The sequence below is a fragment of the Fukomys damarensis genome, unplaced genomic scaffold (assembly GCF_012274545.1).
Source record: "Fukomys damarensis isolate Sample0158 unplaced genomic scaffold, DMR_v1.0_HiC HiC_scaffold_18, whole genome shotgun sequence".
Lineage (NCBI taxonomy): Eukaryota > Metazoa > Chordata > Mammalia > Rodentia > Bathyergidae > Fukomys > Fukomys damarensis.
Genome location: NW_022900930.1, coordinates 44,147,050 through 44,165,708, shown reverse-complemented (window position 1 = coordinate 44,165,708; position 18,659 = coordinate 44,147,050). Strand labels below are relative to the sequence as shown.

General features: G+C 48.2%; 1 long non-coding RNA gene across 1 annotated transcript; it reads right to left on the bottom strand.

The window, feature by feature from the left end:
- Positions 1-153: 153 nt before the first annotated feature.
- On the bottom strand, positions 154-18,526 carry LOC104862099. Its single transcript, XR_780190.2, has 3 exons — positions 18,399-18,526; positions 2,674-2,813; positions 154-783 (listed from the first exon to the last, which is right to left on the bottom strand). It is a non-coding gene; the product is annotated as an uncharacterized LOC104862099 (long non-coding RNA).
- Positions 18,527-18,659: the final 133 nt, after the last annotated feature.

The window sequence follows — 18,659 nt, the reverse complement described above, 5'->3', positions numbered from 1 at the left end:
CCTCTGGCCGCCACGCTGCAGGGCGTCCGGGCCTGGTGAGGTCCGCGCTGTCGACTGGGCCGGGTGCTCGGTCCCCTCCCTCCCCTGCGCTTTCTGGGACTGGGACTGCCCCAGACCAGCCACCCCCCGCAGGCGCTGAGGATGTTCCTCCCTTGCGACTTAACGCGGTGGCTGAAGTCGCGGGTGTCGTAGCAGCTGTGAGGCTGGTGACTTTCCGGGGCTCAACCCCGGGTTTGAGAATGAGTTCCGGAGTGGCTCTGATTGCACGGGCAGCCCGTGCACTGGGAGATGAGGGGTAGGGGACCTCCATCCTCCCAGCACAGGAACTTGTTGAGGGGGCGGGATAGGAGTGACAAGGGGACGAAGTGCAGGGAGTAGGACGCTCCAGAGAGGTGGGGGAGCCTAGGCTTCGAGCCACGCTCTGCTGCGAGCGGAACCTCTCGCGGTCGCCGCCGCGCTACGGGACCTGGTGACCCCGGCCAGAGCGCGCTTCCGGCCGTGCTCTTGCTCGGGAAGTAGCGTCTCCACTGCGGTTCCCCCCTGTAAACCTGCATCTCTGTCGCCTAATCCAGCATCACCCGGAGTGAGAAGACCGCATCACCTTGGTGTGTTCTCATCAGGGTAGGCCGTCGGCTCCGGATAACATGGAATTGAAGCAGAAGCTCGAGGGAGAGAAAAGTGATCCGGCCGGGGAGGAGGTGAGGTGCCTGACTTCGTCTCTCCCGGCAGCTCCCCTTTCCCTCTCCGTAGGTTTTCTTTTCGAACGTGGTTGCTTTCTAAATACTGCGTCAGGAAAGAAGATCCGGACATGGCTGTAAATCCTAGAGAGAACCTAACTTTTCAGCTCCCTGAAGTTATGAAAATTTGACATACCTGCTCCAGTATCCTGAGGTCACCCAAACTGAAGACAGAAGACAAATTCAGTATACTAATGGGCACGGGACCCAATCGGAAATTGTTCTTTGAAGGACAAACTTAATAGGAAAATCTAGCGCCCCCTCCCCTGTTGGATTCCATTTTTAGACCCTGAAAACTCTGGTTCTTTATCCTTCTTGACTTAACAAAGGTTAAACTCTTATTTAATAAAGTTTCGTGTTTAATTAAAATATACTGCATCCGCTTTTGCTCTCTTCTGAATATACCCCGATTATTTTTACTGAAGTGGGAAACAGTGCTTGATTCTATAGAATGCTACCTGACCACCCCTTAAAGTTTATATGCTTAATCTAAGAGAAACAATAATTGTTATATTTTCTTACTGTTTCATTACATGTCTGCTTTTTTTTTTCATCACTTCTTCCTTTTATTTCCCTATTTCCACTGCTAATAAAAGTGTATTTAGAAATACATCACAGTATGTTTTAGTTGTGCCCCAGGATTTTAAAAGTGGAGTAAATATATTTCAAATTCAATTAAACTAAGCAGAGACAGAGCTTAATTAAAATCTCCTTTGTGTGAAAATTGTCATACAGTGTTAAATGCAATATCGCCTGTCAGTTGCTACCTACGTAATTGTATTACATTTTTCTGAGATCAGTTTCCAAAATAATATATGTTAATCCTTTTAAATTTCCTGAGTTAGGGTGAATGCCCTAGTCACTCTTTGAGGGTACTTTTCCTCAATTTTTAAAATTTTGCTTCTACCGGGATTTAGGACATAGGATGGGAAGTGTTCCCTAGGGGTCCACACTTTTGTGTCTCGCATGGGAAAAAAGCACCAGAAGAAAGTACTGTGTAAGACTCCGAGAGAAGGGGACATGGGAGGGAGGCTCCATGTGCGCATTCCTGGAAGGGAAACAGAAACTCAATTCCGGCCACTGCCCTGGCCCTTAAGGCATTTATGATCTAATTGGAATGGCAAAGACCATGAGAAGGGCATCTAAAAACACAAGGTGGTACATGCTGCCTGTCCAGTAGGTCTGACAATAAGCTGGCTCTAGAGAAAGAAAATCCACGCTGGCTGCTTAAGGAAGCTGCCCAGAGGAGGTGGTTAGTGTGGGAACTAGGGCAGGTTCCAGGACAGGTCTAGGACTTTGGAATGGAGACCAGTAGTACCGGGGTCAAGAGCCAAAGGCAGAGCTGTATTGAGTGCTTTGATACACAAATCAAGGCTAGCATCTGAGAATTTATTTAAAGCGGCACTTAGTGAATGAATGGGGCGCGGGGCTTGCTTATTCTACACCCAAAACCCTTGAGTTAGTCTACTGACACGCACCTATGTCCCCCCACCCCTCTCTCTAATGGACAAGGTGCCAATGGCATAGCCAGGCTTGAGGGATGCACCTCTCACAAGACAGCATGAAGACCCAGCTGCCGCGGACCACAGTGAGACCCACATCTTTGTTACGCTCTCTGCACGGTTGCTGTAGCATGCACATATGGATGGCATTTAAAAGTAAAAACGACTATAATAAAAAAACCCTGGTCCGTGTGCAACCCACATGGCTTTTTATTTCCCTAGCAAAGAAGTCTGAGCATCATAAGACACCAAAGACTTCTTTCCTAAAGGAAAGGGAAGCGAAGGAAAACTCTCCTCTGTCTCCTCACTCTGCCTGGCAGGAAATTTTAATGCCATCCTCCCACCCCATCACACCCACCCCCAGCTGCCAGTCTTCTGTCTCTGCAATCTCTCCTCCCCACCAAAAGCTGCCCCTTTGTGTGTGTGTCTCTTACCGATGACTGCTTATCCTCAGCAGGGCTTTTACCAGGGAGCCGCTCTGTAAGCAATCAGCCTCTTATCTGCATCGTTCGGCCCCGTCACTCTGGTCACCTCTTAATGTTCACAAGTTCCCCAAATGGGAAGTAATTGACCTCTAAACAAAACAAAAAAGCTCTCAGAGAGATAGCAGAGGTTCCTTTCCTGACTGTCCCAGGGCTAGGGTCTCACCTAGGCCAGGTGGATAAGTCAATAAATCTGCAGACTTCCTGGCTCCCTGTCCCTCTCCCTGGCCCCCCTCAAGCCAGCTCCTTCTGATACCATCTGCAAGTCACGTGGAGCAGAGTTACCAGAGATTTTCAGCACTTGTTTTGTATGTAGTAATCATTATTACCATTATCATCAGGATTTGGTGGGGTATATTGAAATCTTTTATAAAAGCCATTTGAAAAGTATTTAGAATGCTCAGCATTTTACCAGTTCTTCATTATGTCAGCTTGCTAAGTGGCCCCTTCTCACGTCTCTGGTTTAAAAGCTGTGTTCCTCTTGCCTCTTCCTGAAGAACAGGCCTCCATAGAGAGATGGTGGTAATGGGCTGGGAATTGTCTTTTTCTGGTCCCAGGTGACCTTGAACCAGCCTCCTAACCTCTCTGGGCTTCTTTCCACATCTGTAAAATTGAGGAGCTGGGTCTCTGTGACCTTCGTTATAATTTTGAGTGCCTCCCTGTTCATTTCATATGCCTTTAACTTTTGCAATTGGGAGATAGATCAAGCGTGCAGAAGACTACATACAATGTGGGTGTATAGGTTAAACAATACCTGTAAACACAGATAGAATTCTCATTCAAGGCAAGAAACATTGGTGCCCGCTCCCCAAATGCCTTCCTCCACACACCTCTCCTACAATGCAAACTGCTTCTCCTGTTCTTTTCCCAAAGTGAGTACCAGCTCTTCTGACTTCTTCAGTAAGAATCTCCAGGCTTTTCCTTATTGATTGACTCACATGAACAAAATTATTTAATTTTGCCTGTTTTAAAATGTTACATAAGTGGAATAATCCTGCAGGTACACTTTGGTGACTTGCATTTTTTATTCAACCTGATGTCTGGGGGATTTATCCGTGCTGTCATGGGTAGCTTTAATAGTTTGCTCATTTCTATTGCTGTGTTATATTACATTAAATACATATACTTCAAAGTTTGTAGTAATTGAAAATATATGGGCCAGGGATTTGGCTCAGTGGGTCCACTGCCTGCCTCACAAGTGCAAGGTCCCAAGTTCAATCCCTGGTACCAAAAAAGAAAGAAAGAAAGAAAATATAGGCAGTTTCCAGCTAGAGATTGGAAGAAACACTCTTGCTAGCAGCGTCTTTCTCCCAGGAACAGCAGTATCATACAGCTGGACTTTGTCCTGGGCTTTCTTGCTGTTAGGAATTGCTGAACTAGGACCCATATTCTGATTTACTTCTATTTATGTAACAAATAGCAGCCTGCATCAGCATACTCTTGTAACTATTGTATGATTTCATTCTTGGATTTGCCTTGCCATGAGTACTACTCTGAATCCATAAGAATAAAATGAGGTGTGAGCCCTGTATGTAGTAGTCTGGAGATGAAGTGTATGAGCGGAATTAGTGTAGCTCAGCTGTATAGTGAGCATGCTAAAAACAATCAGGAGCAGATACATATGGAGCAAGATGCCAGAGAAGGTGGCAGGGGGCAGAATAGATATAACTGCATCTCAAGTACCTGAGATGATGGGCAAAGCATACTGAAGACTGGCTTCTGCATTTCTCCCTTCCTGATTTGTCCACATTTTCTGCTACTTTGAGTCTCCAGGGACTCTGGCTCATCCATCCCTTGGGCCAGCTCTTGAGAGCAGAGCATTCAGTCCCTGAGCTCTTTCTCCTCAGCAGCCCGCCCCCTCTCCCCCAGCCAGGACAGAGCTTCGTGGGAAACAATCTGCCTTCCGCTGACTTTGTTTACACTCCTCCAGCACACCCCCCTCCCACTTCAGCCCAAGAGAAAGAAGTGATCCTAGTGACAGAGTCCAGATTCCATCCTAAGAAAAGCAAAGATATGCCCTGCAGCCCCACCGCAAACCTTGGTGTGCTTTCTACCACGGTACCCAAGGGAAAGGTCTCAAAACCAGTCTCTGTCAAACCTGTCTTCCTCCCATCCATGCCTCAGTGATTCCTGCTTCCTCTGTCACCAGCCCAGACTAATAGCCTGAAACTTGTGGGCCCAGGAAATGGGAATCCTAAGTGACAATGTGAGGGGCCCAAGGGGCACCTGGCCTGTTATGACTCCTGGCTTCTTCAGTCTTTCTGTCTGGAGCCCTTCACAGAGCCATAGACATTCCCTATGGGAGTCCTGTCCTAAAGCCCAGATTGGGTTGGGCTCCCTGGTGCATGCTCCTGCAGCAACTTGGATTTCCCATCACAATGTACTGACCGTCGTATTGCTTGTTCTTTAAACAATGAGCCCATGTCTGGTCAGCATATTTCCAGGCCACACTGTGCTGGTCTGGCTAGGGGCTTCATACCCTATGCCATTTGGTCATGTGATCAAAGCATGAGTAGCTGCCATTGGCTTCCTCCACGGCCCCACAAGTTCTGCACCTAAGACTCAGGCTCTGACCTTGGCAGTCAGAATTCTCTAGAAGAAATCCTTTCTCTGTGAGAATAGGGATCTGGCTCTGAGCTCCAGTCATAGAGACCCTTAGGAATTTCTGTCAGCCAGGGCCAGGACCATGGAGAGAAAGAAAGTCCCACCAGCCTCTCTCCTGTAGGTCAGCTGAACTTTAATTAGCAAGGGCCAGGAAATATTCAGCTGAGCATCGTGGGGGGACATAAGAACAATCTCTTTGAAAAACACCAGGAAGGACCTACTGCCAGGAGTGAAGGCTCTTCCCTGCACTCCTGCACTGAGGAGGCAAGTGACAGAGACACGAATGCGTGAAGCCGAGCTCCTGTCTTCACGATTATAACAGGTCAGGAGAGAAAAGGCACATGAGGCATAGGCCCAGGGAACAACTTTTTATGACTGCAGTAAATCACTCCTTGCTTATACTGGGGGACACAAGCAACAGAGAGAGAAGTTTAGCTATTATCTAAAACCCACTCCTTCACCCTCATGGTCAAGTAAAGAAGTTCTGGCTAAAGGGATGTAAAAGAAATAACGAGTGTACCTTCAAGCATATAGCCTTCGAGGGAAGGAACTTTCCTTCCACCTCCCTTCTTTTCTTCCTGCTCATGGGGAATATAGAGGGTGAGAGCAGTAGTAATTATCCTAGATGACAACAGATCAACAAGATAGGAAGAAACTTCTTTCTAACACTATGAAATCATCATATGAGTTTACCTGTGCTTACATTCCAAGACTTAGAAAAAATGTATCTTTTGTCTTCCTGAAGCCACTGTTATTTTGGCCTGTGTTACAGTGACTAAACATGGGTCTCAATTAATGAAAGCAAGTAATGAGAAGATCCATGGGGGAGAGCACAGTGAATGTTCACAAGAGAAAGTAATGCAGCCAAAGCGATCCAGGAGAGCACCACTTAAGGAAAGAGGTTCAAACAAGCCCCTGGGAAGGGGAACTAGAATTTGGGTGGGTGGAGGGGAGGACAGGGAGTTCACGTAGAGGGTTGCAGAGAAGGACACAGAGCACAAGGTGCACGGAAACTGAAGGCTTGGGTGAGTGACATAACCCCCACGTGAGGATACAGAGGCTTGGGGTGATTAAAAAACATTCGAAATATACACTACTAAGTGTAGAGGTAGAAGAGGGGCCTCTGACATCCATTCGCTTTCCACTATATTCCCTCGCCTTTTTTATAATCATCACAAGGTGCTGCTCCGTGCTGTCATTTAATGACCTAAACATAATAGCTGTTTGCGAATGGTTCAGCACCAGCCCCTGCTTTCTGATCCATGGGTGGTTTGGATTTTTCTGATGCTGCTATTCCATCCCAGCCTCAAGAGAGAGTAAATCAGGAGGGAAAGGGTCTAGTCTAGAGCACCTTCAGCTGCATGAGGTGGATGAGATCTCAAAGTGCCAGTCGAACTCAGATCCCCAGCCAGGACACCTGCAATCAGATCAGTCCTTTAAATTCATTACAAAGAGATGCCTGCAAAGGCCAAGAGCTTTTGTGCTAGAAACTGACACTGACTGCAGAATTTAAACTGCCCACCAGGGGACACCATTGCCTCCAGGTTCCCCTGTGGGAAAGGGAATCCCCACATTCCCAGGGACTCCCCCAAAGCCTCTGCCTTGCGTTCTGAGCAGAGCTTCAGGTTTATTTCCAGGCCCAGCCCCTTGCCTCCCTGTCTGGATATTGAGGCCTGGGCATAGCAGAAGATGGAGGTTCAGTAAATCAGGGTTGCATGGACACAGCTGTTGCTGGCAATGATTTCAATGAGAGGATGAGGGAGCTGTGATCAGCGGTGTCCTTCACAGTACACAAATAGTCTCCAAACCAAACCCTGGCTCATTCAATTGCCACTTGAGAAAGTAGGGCACCAAGGGACTTACCCAAGATCATTCAGCTTGTACATCAGTCAGAAAACAATCTTGTTTACAGGTGCGGGAATGACCTTGTATGAAAAAATCCCCTGTTTTTAGAAACAAACCCTGAAAGGTTTGTAAAGTAAATTCTGCTATAGACCTACCTGTGGCTCTCCTCCTCCCCAGGCTCAGATGCCCTGAAAGGAAAATGACCCATCTGATTGGCAAACTGCTCCCAACTCAGAGCAGAGTCCTCAGCTGTCCCTGAGTCATTGGGCCTCCTGGACTCTGCTTGGCTCTGCTCCTGGCCAGCTGTGCAACGGCAGGTGAGGCCAGGTGCAGGATGACAGGTACTTTGTCTCTCCAGTCTTCATCCCGGGTAAAATGGAATGGGTTAAACCAGCTTTGGGTTGTAAGTGACAAAGACTAATTCACAGAGGCATCAACAGAAATTCAAGACAACCTATTGGCTCACAGCTCAACAGCAAGATTAAGACAGAGCTGGGCTTAGGGAGGCTGAATCCAGGACTCAAGCCACTCAGTGACTCCTCCTCTACCTTCTCCACCTCTCTTCCTGGTCAACATCAGTATCTCAAGTGGACTGAACTCATAGCCAGACACAGCTAGAAGCAGTTTGAAGCCATGCACTGTACCTCCAAACCCAGAGAGGAAATGACACCAACCCCTACCACCTGCGGGCCAACACACTGAGTCAACTCCCTTTCACCACATGTGTAGGGAACATACTGGGAGATAAAGAAGAGCGTGTGAGAGTTGGTCATGGTGTCAACCTAAACAAGAAACACCTCTCGAATTGGTTTAGCAGAGGCCTGCATGATGAACTGACCAAAGAGGGAAGGCCACCCTGGATGTAGATGGCACCAACCAATAGGCTGGTAGCCTGGATGGAATGAAAAGGGAAAGAAGAGCAATTGGTTTTGCTTCTTCGGATGAGCTCCAGTCTTCACCATCACCTTGGACATCAGCTTCCTGACAGGGACTCTCGCGGGACCCTGCAGTGAGCCACAGGCCTTCCACACTGGATTGGATCCTTCAGCCCTCAAGCACACAGCTGGCCCTTTGTATTGCTTCACATTGACTCTGCAGTGGCCACTGTAAGCCTACCCTGTAATCCCTTTACTTGTGATATATATAGATACTGCTAAGATTCAACACATATAAATGCACAAACTGTTTCTCTAGTGAACCCTAACTGACACAAAGCACTTTTGGAAAGTCAGCCTCAGCTGCTGAACACCTCCTTCTCCAGGGTTACGCTGATTTCCTCACTTATAAGCTTCCAATGCACAGCCTCAATAGTGCCTTACAGGAGGGGCACAGCAAGGAAGGGGACAGGGGCCTGCCATTTTGCGTGTTCAGTCCCCTCTTCCTAAGGGAAGGCGAGGGCCTCCATGTGCCCAACAGTGCACACGTTTTGAAGGAAGCAGCCTTCAGATGAGTGCCCAGGGACAGACAGTACTTTGCATCAGTTCCTCCTGTCTCTGAGGTTCACATTGTCATCTTGGAGGCACAAACGGAGAACAGGAGCAGAGGAGGCAGCCTGGTAGCTTCAGTCCCAGAGGAAATGCCCTGTGTATGCACCACTGTGCTGGGCAGCTGAGTTTCGGTACAGTGTCAGGGCTCACATATGCACCCTTCTGGGGCCTGCATGCCTGCTCTCAGCAACCCAGGGACAAAGGCTGCTCTTCCACATCTGTCTTGTTTCCTTTGCTCCTTGAGGGCAGAAGCATGAGCTATGGATCCCACTTTAAGTCACAGTGCAAATCTAGGGGCAATTCTTACTCAGCTCCTCCCCCAGGAGCCTGTGGCCAGGGATGATTCCAAACATGACTAGAGCCAGGGCCAGACGGTGTGCATCCTGGCTTTGCTGCTTACTGTCTGAGCTGCCACAGGAAAAGCAGTGAACTCCTGCCGGTCTCCTTGTCTGTAGACTGGGGGTATAATAGCATCAGGCATGCAGCTGTTGTGAGATCAAGTTCACAGAAGCACACGGCTTTGAACAGCACAATCAAAGTACTGCTGAGCATTCATTACTATAGTTTCAGTGCCAGGCAGAGGGCTTCTGGGTGGCTGGATGTTACTACTCAGAGGGTCCCACTGCAGACCTCCTGCACCCCTGTCACCTGGATGTAGAGTGGCCCTGACTCTTGCCCTGTTGCTGAGTCCCTATAGGGGGCGGGGGGCAGTAAGCCCGTCTGCTGGGACCAGCTGCCTCACGTGGCCTGCGCCTTCCCTCTGCTCTGGGCTTGCCCGTCCCAGCTGTCTCCCAACTCCAAAACCACTTCTGACCCTGCTCAACAGAGACAGGGATGTGCTGGACCCACCACATCAGCCAAGTCTCTTGGGGACCTTAAGTGGAGCTCGTCAACTGGAGTCCCCAGTTACTTCCTGTCTCTGGACAGCCCCTTCTCTCCACTATGCTGTGTCCACACCTTCCTGTTCTTCCTCCATCTCCCATCTTTCCTCTCCCAGGTCCCTCAGAGCAACGGGCACCTGGGCAAATGCACTGATGCAATGCAAGGCTCTGTGGGAGCCCAGAATGTCTCAGCATCAGGGCGCTGGCAGGGTGGTCTTGAAGATCTTCCCTCCATCTTTTCCCTGCACCTGGGTGGCCACTTCCCTTAGGCGCTGTGCAAACACCAGGGGACCTGGCCTGCCTCTCAGAAATGAGGAGCTCTAGGCCCCAGTGCGCCTCTGGCCACATGAGACCTCCTGGCTGAGCAGCCCCTCCCTGCCTGGTGGGGCAGAGGCTGTGCTCTCTAAAGTGACCTTCAGGAAAGTGCCTGTCCCAGGAGCCCTGGCCAGCAGTCCAGGAGGAAAGCAGTTTTCTTTTGGGACAGCCTGTCTAGGTCCTGGGTCCTATCTAGTTCCAGGGTCAGGAGAAAGCATGGGAGAGCTACACAGCATCCCAGCACCCCTACAACTCTCCCCCAGGGGTCTGCGTCCTCCTCCTGCCTAGAAATCAGCTCTGCTGCCTTCTCTGGTGGTCGTCCACCTGGTGCCACTGTGTCAGGGCACCATGAGGCTGTGACAACCTGCTTGGTTTCAGGGAGGGGGACATGGAGAGCCAGAGGAAGTGGCAGAAGGCAGGTCTCAAATTGCCAGCACAGAGGGGAAGGTCAGAGCCCCTCCCCTAGACAAACATCCCCAATGTGTCCTCCCCAGGGTGAGGCCTCTGTTAAGCTGTTGAGCAGACCAGGCACGGAAGGCCCATGGCCACCCAGTTAGAGGGCAGGGACACTTCTGCAGATGCAGCCAGGCAGCTGTGGAGGGGCTAAGGGAGGGTGACCAGGGGCACCGTTAGCAAAATACTCTTGGGTTCCTATTGCCCAATAAATCTTCCCTGGTGGCTTTCTGTGGAGAATCAGCATGGAGGAGGGGCGTGGCGAGGTGGAACTCCACCTCCGCTGTGACACTTGCCTTCCCCCGGGAGAGCAGAGCCACAGCTCAGGAGTCACTCAACAGGTCTCGGGATGGAGAGAGCGAGATCCTCTGTCAGGTGGGGGGTGTGGAGCACCAGTGGGTTCTGAGCAAGATAAAGGGCCCGAGAAGATCTGGAGACCCCAAAAGAGAAAGCAGGGCCAGCGCTTGAGTGTGCCACAGCCTCCTCCATGCACATCTCCTCTCTGCTCCACAGAGCTGCCCAGTGCCCTTGGCTCCTTAAACTAGTAGCACTGGCACCACTTGGCAGCAGTGAGACACGGACCGATGAAACTCCTGCAGCAGAATGCACGATTGGCAGGATCCTCAGTCTCAGAAGGGCTGCTGGAGCACAGCCCTGTCCCCTGCCCTCACCTCCTCTGCCCAGGTGCTGTGCCTGGAACGTCTCCTCCACATCTTACATTGGCACTGACTTGGCAGCACTAAGAGGGGGCACCTGAAAAGGACACTGTGTTATCAGGGCTCTGCCTAGGCCTGAGGGTCATGAATGGATTGATGCTGTTGTTGCAGAAGACATGGGTTCCTGATAAAAGGATCAGCCTCATTTCTGTATTTTTCTGTGTCTGCGATGCTGTCTGCCCCACTAGAAGTAAGCAAGAAGGCCATGGATAGCAGATGAAGCTCCCCAGCCAAACTGTGCAGCTTCTAGAACTGAAAGTCAAATAAACTCCAGTGTCTTGTAATTAGGGTCCCCAGTTGTTATAGCAGCAGAAGATGGGCTAAGACACTGCCTTCAGCCAAACACCAGCTGCAAAATAAAGGCTGTACCAATTCATGCCAGTCTGTAAATGGCTGAGGGAAATTGTCACCGAACTCACATAGCATTGTCACATTAATCCACGACAAGCATCTTAACTGCAATGCCACATGGAAGTACTCAGGCCAGGAGTCTGATCAGTGAGGAGGCAGCACCCTCGAATCACTCCAGGAGGTAGCTGCCTGTGAGCTGGGCTAACCTTGTAGTGTGGCTTCATTCAACCCCTTGTCCCTCTCTGCTTCTGATAACTCCGCTACCATGCATATGTGGGGCTAGGGTGAGCAAGAAAGTCTGGGAAAGCAGCAGGAACCAGCTGCAATCCTAGGAGATATGTCCTAGGGGACAGTTTGGTCCGACTTCCACACTGTATGAAACTGGAGCACATATTCTCTCCCCGGTGTCAACCGAAACAGCAGAATGAGCCTGACTTGTATTCAAAGCCATTTCCCGCTACTGTGGGCCTCGTCCATGGTGCAGTGGGGAAAGCCTTGGCCAGCTGTGAGAACTGGACACACGGCCTGCTGTCACCAAGACTCGGGCTCTGTGTCTGTAAGAGTAACTCCCTCCACCAGGCTGGGCGGCAGTGTGGATTAAATCTCCAGTGAGCCATAGCCACACATCACATCCAGAGGGAGCATTCAACAGATGTCAGTCTTCTCTCCCCTTTCCAGGAAAAGCAGCAGTGGAGACACAACAGGACCCAGCACAGGGTGCCATCTTGGAATGGACAGCAGCCCTCCACAGATACCAAACCTTCCAGCACCTTAATCTTGGCCTTTCCAGCCTCCAGAACTGTGAGAAAATGACAGTACAGTGAGTGCTCTGGTTTACATCTAAAGTGGTGCCCAAGCCTAGTTTGTTTGGAAGGTACTGCTCTGTGCAGGCTGGGTGGCTGTTGGGAGGCAGGGTCCATCTGAAGGTGGGGTCACCGGGGTGTGGCTTGGGTAGGTGCATCTCCCTCCCTGCTTCCTCCCTTCTTGCTCTGTGCTTCTTGTCCACCATGCCATGAACAGCTCTCCTCCACCACGCCCCCTCACCATGATCTCTCCTTTGGATCTGGATGGAGCGAAAATAACCCTCCTTTCAGTTGTGGGTGCCAGGTTTTGTGTCTCAGCAATGAGAATGTGACTAAGACAGTGAGGCAGCATGGGATGGGATCTGAGGCAAGTTCATCCACTCAGGCTACTCCCGACAGCTCCTCTACCCAGTTGTATCAGGTACTCCTGGATCTAGGGTTCTACTTGTTTTGCCTCTTTGCAGGGTGTCCTTGTGGAAGGCCAGTTTGATTTATTGTGCAGTAAGGACTAGAACTCAGAACTAGAACTGACCCATCTCTGTATTCCAAGGTACAGCGTGCTTCAATGTGAGTGACCTTATGTTTCCTCTAATAATACTCAAGGGTGATGTTGTCATTGCACCCATTTTGCAGAAGGCAACTGAGGCTCCCAGGAAGATGAGCCTGCTTGCTGGAGGTTGCATGGGCAGCACACAGTCGGCCACTGCTACCTGCAGGAACAGGAGCCCCATGCCCACCCTCCACCCCCATCCTGGGTTCCAAGGCACATCCTGAAGCTCCTTCCAAATGGTTCCTTTCTCCAAGTAGACTACAAAGACTTTGGCTTCTCTGGAGGAAGGACACAAGGATGGGAACATGGGCAGGATGCTTTCTAGTAAGGTGCAGACCTTGAATTTTAATGTTCTTTTCCAGCCCCAAAAGATAATGAAGAAACAAGTCTGAACTCCAGTATCACTGCACCTCCGAGAACACAATGCAAATGTTCTCCCTCTGTGACACCAAGGCATGAACTTGGTATAGTTATCTCTCCCCGAGAGACCTTGAAATATATTTATAAGAAAATATTCGAGCTGCGAAAGCGATGTATGCTAATGAAGCATTCTGCATTCACCCTGCTTTTTATTTTCTGTATTTCATGATGGTTTGACATCTTGGTGTTTTACAGTGTTAAGGAAAAATCGCCCTTTTCTAGAGAGAGCAAACCAATCAATCCTAAACATCTCCTTTCTTCAACTTACATACTCTAAGCCAACAGTCCCCTTCCCCAAATCACCCTAGAACCAGGCCCTGCACAAGTGGGGATCGTGCCTGTGTTATCCACTTTCCCTTCACTAGGACGGAATGCCTGACACCTGTGATATAAAAAGGATAGGTTTATTTTGACTAACATTTTCAGAGGGTTCAGTGCATGCATGGTCAGCTGGGTCTGAGGCACAAAAGGTGCGATGGGAGGCCATGTGGAGGAAAGTAGCTCAACCATCTCATGGTGGCCAGGAGTGGGGGACAGAGAAAGGGAAAGAGAGGGTGGGGTGAAAGAGGGAGAGAGGAGTAGGATGCGGGGACAAGAATACATCCTTCCCAGTTATTCCCCACACCTCTTTCAACCAGGACCCCTCCTAGTGGCACATTCGGTTATGAACCCATCTATGGACGAATCCACGGATGAGCATAGAAGTCCCATGACACAATCACCTTCCAAAAGCCCCACCTATGACCACATTCGATTTCAACCTAAATAATAACAGTGCCAATAGGCCAAAGCCCGCCGAAATGATTCAGATTCTCCAGTCCCAAGTCTGTTCAGCTGCCCACCTCACTCAGCTTCCAGTTACAGGTTTATGGTCTAGACAGAGTTTTCCTAGGTTCCATCCTAGAAAAGCAAGAGATCTCATATTTGATGATCCTGAAGTCGCTTCTAGTTCTAAATTGTCTTTGGACTTCCATGGTTTCTAAATCTGTAATAGAGGGAGATATTGTAAATTATAAATTATAAATGCTCATGTATAATATGAAGTGGGGAGGAAGAAAAAGATATAAAATTATACAAATTTCACAACTGAATGCAGCTGAAGTCTAGAAGAAAATATACAAAGAGAACCCCTTTAACGAAGGAATGGGGCCACGAGTCCCATTTTTTAAAAGTTCATATTTGCACAACGAAGCCAGAGCTGGTGAGCTCTATCTCATCACTTCTGCTGCTCTTCCCCACCCCCCAGTTCGGGGAATCCACCACTGAGCTACATGCCCAGTCTTATTAATTTTTCATTTTGAGACAGGGTCTTGGTGAATTGCCCAGGCTACCTTTGAGTTTGTGATCCTCATGTCTCCTTTTTCATTTTTTTTTTTGCTGCAGTGATGGATTACCCAGAATTAGTCAGTTGTTGTTTAAACCAACACAGATTCATTGCCCTATTGTGACGGAGGTCAGAAATCCACACAGGAATTCACTGGGCTAATATGGAGACACTGGTGGGGCTGTGCTCCTCCTGGAGCCCAGGGAGAAGATTGCTTTTTTTCTTTCCCTGCTTCTAGATGCTGCCTGTAGTCCTTGGTTCATAGCCCCTCCTCAGCCGCCAAGCCAGGTCCAGCCAGATGAGACTTTCTCATGTCCTCTCTTTCTAAAATTGTCCAGTTGCTACACCTCTCTCGCTCTGGCTCTCCTGCACATTTGCCTTGTGACTACTTCTGGACAATTCAAAATAACATCTGCAACCTTTGCCATCTACAATGCATTATCCATAGATTCTAGGATCAGAAGGGGACACCTTGGGGGCCATTATTCTCCCTACTGTAGCCCCTTCATATCTTTCTGGTTGTCCTTGGTCATTTTCAACTAATTTAAATTGCATAAATGCAGCAAGGGACAAGGGTGACTTGCTTCCCTCTATGACTTGCCTTGGGACTCTGTGGTTCCCACATAGCTAATTCCACCAGCCAGCCAGATGCCTCAGAGTAACTACAGCTGGACGTTCTGCTAGCAAACATTCAGGAAGTACCCTCTGTGTGCCAAGAGCCAAGCAAGGCATTAGAAATGGCACAAATAGGAGGACTAGCCCCTTCTCATGGAACTTAGACTCTACTAAAGGAGAGGACCTGTCCATAGAGCCCAAATGCAAAACACAGAGGGAAGAAAACACAAAACAAGACAAGGTCAGGTACTGAGCTGGGTCTCCAGTCTGAGACCTGTGAAGGTCATGGTGGAGAAGAAGGGCCCAGATGGATCTAGCTCTAGATTTGTAAGTTAAACAATTTTAAATGTGTATGAAGATATGTGATCCATTCCACTCTCACCTTGTTCTTCCCTCAACCTCTCTCCATCTCACTCAGCAGAGGCTCTGTAGAAAAATGTGTGTATATCTCCTCCTAGATTTGTAAAATAGCTGTAGATAACTTTAACACAATGAGTTCGTTCTGTAACACATTTTGCAACTAGCCTCTGACCAAGCTGAGGAATGTTGCTAAGTTGTACATTGTGTATTCATGAGGTTCTCAGGCAAGTCTCTACGCATCAAATGGGTGTTTTAACCGTGAAAGATACCGTCAAGTTGTCATCGGAATACACACAACTGATTTACTCTTCTTGCAATTTGTTATGGACAATGATTCCTCCACATTCCCACCAATGTTAGATGTCATCCTTATTCTTTTTTAACATTTGCCAATGTGAGTGGTGCAAAAGCAGAATCTCAATGTGGTTCTGATTAGCATTTCTTTTATGAGATATGTGGTTAAAATGTTTTTCTGCCTGTCTGTGTCTTACATCTTGGAGACATCTAGAATTTATTTTGTTGTAAGAGTAGAACTTTGTATTTTCCAAGTAACAGCACAAGTGGTTAGCAGGTCATTCGCAATATCCTGACTGATCTGAGATACCACCCTGCTCCAAATTTTAGGAATGAAAAGAAGCCTACCTCAAGCCAAACCTCACACCATATACAAGGATAATTCAGAATGGAGCACAGATTCAGGAGTAAAGTATGGAAACTTTCAGAAGGTAACAGAAGAGGTTATCTACAGTGCTAGGGCTACACAAAGATTTCTTAGCACAACACCAAAATCACAGTCTGTAAAAGAGAAAGTTAATAAACTGAACCACACCAGTTTAAAACTTTTGTGCTGTGAAAGATCCTGGGAAAAGAATGAAAACACCACTACACAGTGGAGGAAATATTTGCAAACCACACAGCCAACAAAGTTTCATATATAAAATTATAAAAGAACTATCAAAACTCAACAGTAAAATAAAACAAAACAAAATCTAAATAAAATATAGGCCCAAAACTTGGACAGATATTTCACAAGAGAGGAGATGTGCCTGGCAAATAGGCACATGAAAAAGTGCTCAACGTCATTAACCATTTGTCAAATGCAAGTTAAAAATTAAAGGTACAATGAAGATAGCCCTATACATCTATTAAGGGATTAAAAAATAATGATACTACCAAACGCTGATGAGGATGTGGAGAATGTGACAGTCTGATACACTGCTTGTGGAAATGTAAAATGGCACAGCCACTCTGGAAAACACTTGAGCAGTTTCTTACAACACTAAACATGTAGTTACCGCGTGACCCAGAAGGTGCTATCCTGGACGTTTACCCCCCAGAAAAATAAACTTTGTTATTATTAGTCAGCTTTCTGTCCCTATAACCACAAACCAAACTCAGGCTATTTCTGAAGCAAAGGGAGGTATCTTTTGGCTTCTGGTTCCGGAGGTCCAAGTCTGAGACCAGCTGGCCTCATTGGCTTGGACCTCAGAGAGGGACACACAAAATGACAGAAGCACACGTGGGAGAAAGAGTTCACCTCCAGAGAGAGTGAGAGAGACACCAGGGCCCCTCTCACTTTCTAGTGATTCCCTCTCCATGACTTAAGGACCTCCCATCACAGCTCCTAATAGCACCACCCTGGAAACCTCTATACATAGAACTTTTGGGAGATGCTGGGTCTAACCACAGTACTTGTGTTCATACGAGTTCACAGCACTTCTATTTACCGTAGCAAGAACCTGTGAACAACTCCAGGCTCCTTCAAAGAGTACAGAGCTGAACCAACTCCAGTGGATCCACACAATGGAATATTATCCAGCAGTAACAAATGATGAATTATTAATATATGCAGCAGTCTTACTGGACCTCAGAAGTACTAAGCTTAGTTTACAAAGCCAATACCAAAAGGTTACAAACTGTATGGTGTCTGAGTCCCTTTTACATCACTTTCTCTGAATAGGAAACCATTGGGGTGGGGCCCAAGCTAGGGGTTACCAGGGTCAGGACTGCAGAGAAGGGTCTGGGTGTACAAACACAGAGACAGCACCAGGGAACTGTTTTGTGGTGACAAAATAATTGTGTGTTTTGATTGTAATGGTCATAAAAATCTACACCTGTGGTGCAATTACCCAGACACACACACACACACACACACACACATACACCATGATGAATGTAGGTTTTTAAACGAAAATAAAACAAAATCTGTAATCTAACAATTAACTATCCATTTTTCTTTTTTAAAAAATCTTGTCCTACAGTTACATAAGAACAAGTCCCATTATGGAGGACACTGAGATATTATTCTTGCAACTTCCTGTGAATCCATAGCTATTTCAAAAGAAAGGTTTTTAAAAAATTTTTAAAGGAATAAAGGTCGAAAAAAAGATGAGAGAATAAAACCAGCTTTGCAAAGGCCTTCCGTTTGCACAGGGTAGTCTGGTCCCTGGTATCTTATTAAGTTAGTTCCCTTCCCTCCTCTTAGACACACAAGGTACCTTTTTGCAAGGATTCCAGCAGACCAGAAAATCCCTTAAACCAGAACAGACACAAAAGTAGCACAAGTGTAGCTAAAGGAGCATCCACATAGCTTTACTGACTCTCGAAGTATTAACATTGTAGCCCCCTGGCTTTATCACGCGAGATCTAATTATCCCTGTGTATCACTGCTTCCCAGAGAGGCCCCCCAGACCTCAGCGCCTTTGCCTCTACTCCAGCGTGTTTCCTGAGATCAGTCTCTCACACAACCACAGCAGAGTTCATCTGCACTCATTTTAGCATCGGATTGGACACTTCGATCTCCCTTCTTCCACTTTCGTCCGCGCCCTGGGATCAGGTACAGCACCCGGCTGTGTCCCTCTCTTGGGGTTAATAGATCTGCCTTTGGCAGCCGGCAATCCCCCCTCTCAAGGGGACCCCAATTCTCTCCCGTGAGGTGGAGCGGAGCACTGACCTGCTCATCTCCGCGATCGAAGGCGCTCTGGCAGTCCCGAACAGCTGAGTGCCGAGTGTCATTACTCCTGTGGCGAGCAGGTTGCGGCGCCGATGGCTTTGTTTTTCGCGCGCAGTCGGGGAAACGACTCAGGGAATAGGGAGGCGCCAAGGCACGAGGAAGGAAGGCCCGATCTACCCGGGCGGGCGGAGCGGAGCTGGACCGCTGGGGGACCGGCCTTCTGCGCGAGGTCACTGGGAGCGCGCGGTAGCCAATCGGAGG